Source organism: Garra rufa, chromosome 19 (assembly GCF_049309525.1).
Source record: "Garra rufa chromosome 19, GarRuf1.0, whole genome shotgun sequence".
Classification (NCBI taxonomy): domain Eukaryota; kingdom Metazoa; phylum Chordata; class Actinopteri; order Cypriniformes; family Cyprinidae; genus Garra; species Garra rufa.
The window spans coordinates 15,184,631-15,190,630 of NC_133379.1; positions in this window are offsets into that span (position 1 = coordinate 15,184,631).

The window sequence follows — 6,000 nt, forward strand, 5'->3', positions numbered from 1 at the left end:
AAATTATTAAATAATGCCTCATTTGCATATTTAAACCTAACATTTTAGAAAACTTGTAATACAAAAAATGTTTGCAATTATCAATGTAATCAAATAACTGGGGTAAGTAAGGTGATAAATATTAGTTTTTTTTTTTGTTTTGTTTTTTTACCCTATTCACCTGCAGTGTCTCGCCTTAATGCATCGTTTTTCCTTTTGAAGCATCAGTGCCTTCTGTAATAGTTGCATATGAGTCTTTCAGTTGTCCTCAGTGTCAAAAGATGGATCTCAAAATCATACAGTCATTGTTGGAAAGGGATTAAATACACAAAAATGCTGAAAAACCAAAGAATCTGTGACCTGAAGGACTTTTCTGAAGAAATGTGGGCTCATGAACAACTATCACTAAACAAACTGTTTAAAAAAAAAAACACACAGCTGTGGATCATTCGGGTAACAACACAGTATTGAGAATCAAGTGTATGTAAACTTTTGAACGGGGTCATTTTCATAAATTCAACTATTGTTTTCTCTTTTGGATTATATGTAAACACCGTTTATGTAAAATATCATATTCAGGCCAGTACTAAATAAAAAATAACATGCATTGTGTTTAATCCCTTTTATTTTGGTCGAATAAGTAACATTTTTGCAGATTCTTAAGGTGTATGTTTACTTTTGACTTTAACTGTATCTATCTCAAAACCAACAAAAATGCACCATAAATTTGTAGGAGCAAAAATGCTGCACAGTATTTTCAGAGTATAAAAACTACCCCTAATTATGGGTTTATGACTTTGCAGAAACAATTTAGGTGACCATAAAGGTTAAAAGAAAAAAGGTTAATTCCTGCCCACTTATCTTTGTAGTTTATGAGCACCAGGACAGTTGAGAAATACTGGAAGAAACGTGGGCAGACATTAACTTAGGTTAAGCATCCAGAATTCCTTTCTCCCACTTTGCTGCAGGGTTTGCTGCAAATATATTTCAGTCAGAGTCTTGTTCAAACCTGTCAGTATCTCTTGAAGCCATTTTAAGCAACGCTGATAATGAAAAACAGATATTTATAACATCAGCTGAAACCAGAACAAATGCCTATTGCCAGTACTGTTGAGGAAGTTCACTTTGATGTTGCTATAGTTGCAGAGAAACCGAACAATACAACTGTATTAGTAATTAAAAACTGAAACGGGGGGAGTGCATCAAAGAAATGTTACACTGACATTTTTTCATGTGACTGGATGAGGCATACATGACATTTGTTGTGCTGCAGGTCCTTTTTGCAAATGCCATCTCTTAAAATGCTTAACACAGTGAAGAGCAACCAATATATTGGTTAAGAGAGAAACGTGTTGAATCTTGTGTTGCACAGTTCCTACTCCCAAATGCCCATGGCTGATAAATTCTCAAGCTACCACAGTATTGTATCACTCAGTCAGGCATCACACGAACACCTTGCCCTTGGCGTGAGAAGCTCGGTGTCATAAGAATTGCCTCATATCGTTTACATACCAGCTGGTGTTTCTGCTCATGAATTGGTCCAGCACAGCTATCTGCATCTCTGATGTGGAGTATACTGCCACCATGTGTCCGAAATTGAACTTTAATTATATGAATGCATGCACAAATATAAAGCCATCACAAAAATACTATTGGAATTTTTGTGCTTCTGTATTCTGTGTGCGTTTTATCAGCTTTGGTGACGTTTCTACTAATTTATTTTGTAATAAGTCATATACATTGTTTTTACTAATTGCAGTAACATTTTTTACAGTGCAGATGTGTGCAGTCCTAGAATTATATTGTAAATTTTTTATTAATATTATATTAATATTATATAATTATATTAATATTATCAGTACTTTAATATATCTTTTAAAACACCTAAACACAAATATTTAAACATATTTTTCTAAATTAAGTTCAGATAGTCATAACAATTAACACATCCATTATCTTTATTTTGCCATACAACATCGTGAAATGGCCACATCACTGTATAAAATGACTATTGATTCCTTGTATAATATTGCCACATTAACACACACACACACACACACACACACACACACACACACACACACACATATATATATATATATATATATACACACACAGTACAGACCAAAAGTTTGGACACATCTTGGACACACCTTTGAACAAAAGTTTTCTTTATTTTCATGACTATGAAAATTGTAGATTCACACTGAAGGCATCAAAACTATGAATTAACACATGTGGAATTATATACATAACAAAAAAGTGTGAAACAACTGAAAATATGTCATATTCTAGGTTCTTCAAAGTAGCCACCTTTTGCTTTGATTACTGCTTTGCACACTTTTTGGCATTCTCTTGATGAGCTTCAAGAGGTAGTCACCTGAAATGGTTTTTCACTTAACAGGTGTGCCCTGTCAGGTTTAATAAGTGGGATTTCTTGCCTTATAAATGGGGTTGGGACCATCAGTTGTGTTGTGCAGAAGTATATATAGTATATATATAGTATATATAGAATTAAATATTTTATAGAATTAAATATAATTCCACATGTGTTAATTCATAGTTTTGATGCCTTCAGTGTGAATCTACAATTTTCATAGTCATGAAAATAAAGAAAACTCTTTGAATGAGAAGGTGGCCATTTTGGCCGAGGATTCGGGAACGGCGGCCATCTTGGCCGGGAGCTCAGGAACGGCGGCCATCTTGACCGGGAACTCAGGCTTGACTGCCATCTTGACCGGGAACTCGGCAACAGCGGCCATCTTGCTTGCAGAATCTGGCGTGGCAGCCATCTTGCTTGCAGAATCCGGCGTGGCAGCCATCTTGCTTTCAGAATCTGGCGTGGCAGCCATCTTGCTTGCAGAATCCGGCGTGGCAGCCATCTTGCTTTCAGAATCCGGCGTGGCAGCCATCTTGCTTGCAGAATCCGGCGTGGCAGCCATCTTGCTTGCAGAATCCGGCGTGGCAGCCAGAGCGCCGTCCAGAGCCCGCTCCTCAAGAGCGCCGTCCAGAGCCCGCTCCTCAAGAGCGCCGTCCAGAGCCCGCTCCTCAAGAGCGCCCTCCAGAGCCGACGCCTCCTCCAGCGTGCCCTCCTGAGACGGAGCTCTCTCCTGTGCGCCCTCCTGAGCTGGAGCTCTCTCCTGCGCGCCCTTCCGTGCTCTCCTGTGTGGACTATACCCTAGGTTCCCCCAAGAAAATTTTGGGGGGGGGGGGCTACTCCCCTGATCAGCCATGGCCACCTGGACTGTTAACCCGGCCATGGCTTCCTGAGCCCCCAGATCCGCCATGGCCTCCTGGACTGTTAACCCGGCCTTGGCTTCCTGAGCCCCCAGATCCGCCATGGCCTCCTGGACTGTTAACCCGGCCTTGGCTTCCTGAGCCCCTAGATCCGCCATGGTCTCCTGGACTGTGTACCTGGCCATGGCTCCCTGAGCTTCCTGATCCGCCATGGCCACCTGAGATCCCTGATCCGCCCTGGAGACCACCTCTGTATCCTGTGTCCCCTGTGTCTTTCTAGCGGTCTCCAGGGCGCCCACCCTCCCTCCCCTTTGGATGTTATTAGGCGCGAGACGCGCCTTCGGGGGAGGGGGGGTAATGTCAGAATTATGTCTGTGTTTTGTCCTGTTCTGTCATGTTTTCCTAGTGTTTTTCCCCCCATGTTTCTAGTTCAATTGGTTTAGTCCTTGTTCTCCCCTTTTGGTTTAGTCCTTTTGGTTTAGTCTTGCCCATATTTGTATTTCCCCCTCGTCATCTCGTTATCTTGTTTGTGACCACGCCCATGTTTCTGTGTATAAAGTCTGTGTCTGCTCACTCCCCAGTGTCCGTCGATGTATTGTTACACGTGTTCTTTGCTTCCTCCCGGTTTTTGTTTGTTTTGTATTAGTTTCAGTATTTCTTTTAATAAACTGTTTATATTTCATTTACTCTGGTTTTCCTCATCATTCTCCACTCCTCAACCCCGCCTGGTTGTGACAGCCTAAGGCTACGTCTACATTAATCCGGATACATTTGAAAACGGAGTTTTCGTTTTAAAACGCTCTCCGTCCACACTAGCGTTTCCAAGCGTTTTCCAAAAGATTCCCGTCCACACTGAAACGTAGGAAAATGTCAAATTCGCCTTACTGCGCATGCGTAAAGCCTCCAAAATTATACAGACGTAATAAGTTTTCACGCAATTCTTCTGCCGGGATCATTTACGGAAATATCTCATCGTTCACTGACGCGTCTATGTCACGCTCACTCATATTTTATCTGAAAAGCAGTTGTCATCATCTTTTGCAGGACAGCAACTGTGAGTAAATTTTCTGTCATCATTTTAGGACTGTAATTTGAAGAGTGTACAAGGTAAATCTCTTTAGCAGCAGTGTGACAGTGAATAGCACAGGCACAATTACTGGTGGAAACATAGATATCTATTGGTACAATATGCGTCACATGACTAAATATGCGTCATCGTTTTCAAAAGCCTCCGTTTTCACAGTCCACACTACAACGTGAAAACGGCGTTTTCAAATTTATCCACTTTGGAGAGCATTTTCAAAAAGCTCCGTTTTCCTTGACAAAAACGCCGTCTCAGTGTGGACGGAAGGCCAAAACGGAGAGAAAAAGATGCGTTTTCAAACGAAAACGTATTAGTGTGGACATGGCATAAGCGAGTGTGGAGTACAGTTGATGGGTGTAACAGCGAACACAGCAGTCGTCAGTCGCCTATCTTTCTATATGGCTCTGGTCAGATTGAATGCTTTTCTGTTCCGGTTTCCATAGGAACCCATTCAAATAGCGTCCATCTGTTTTTAATGTAGCTAACGTCTGCTGCTTCGTGTCATCTACACACTCATTAAAGTGAGGCACTGACAAATGACGGTCATTGCGACATTGCCAAGTGATGGCGCTATGGAGCCATGTACTTTTTAAAAACATTTTAATAGGTTTAACATTAGTTTATTAGCTCGGAATATACCCTAATTTGACTAGAAACAATGCAGACCGGAAATGCAAAGCATTCTTTCAGTTAAGAGTCGGACTTACTTCCGTGTTCAGGAAAAACGTCTATATGAGAAGCTGCTGCTGAAAAGTGGATCTGTACGAACTATTCGTATTCCTGTCTCATCTTCACCAGAAGAAGTGAGTGTAATTTCTTTTTCTATGAATCTTTGCTAATCGCCTTTTCTAATAATGTGCTAAAGTTAGCGCGTTTCACGATGAATGAAAGTGTAACGTACACTCTCAGAGAACATGGTTATGTCATTTTCTCTATGTAAATCCGTCTCAATATAATTCCTAATTGCACGTTTATAATGAACAATGCGTTAAGGTGATTGTCTATTTACAAACTGTGTAAGTTTTGTAAAACTACATTAAGCTTAGCTTTGTAACGCTAGATGGTTTACAACGGTGTCTGTTAATGATTATGTCATGTACAGTTATTTTAAATCGTTTTGGATCAGTTATAACTGCATTAAGAATGGTAACTTTAACGCAATACATGCAAAACAGTGTTTACAGCCAGCAACTGCATATGAGTAAAGACCATAACACTCACATTTATGTATTTCAATATTACGACGGGGTAAGTTATGTTAATCAATCACTTATTTGCTCTTGTTCAGTCAGCTATACCTCAGTAAACACATCGCATTCGTATCTCTCTCAGTACACTATCCTGCCAGTACATACAAAGATATATCAAAGTGACATTAAGTTTACTAACCATTCAGGTAAAATGAGGTTTTTTTTTTTTCACTACCACTGAGAATTTTTAATCAAAGTATATTACAAACTTTTCATTAGGACCCTAAAGCATCATATTAACTTGTGGAAAATGGGCATCGGATGACCCCTTTAAAGTCCCCCTGAAATCAAAATTAAAGTTTTTTGGCTTTTAGTATGATTATATTAGCCTTAAGATTATCTATAGGCTAGTGTGCTTCAAAACAATGACAAAATTCGCATTTACAAGATATGGGCATTTAAAACTTACAGTCTTGTCACTTCCGCCAATATGAATCAATGATTTTGATG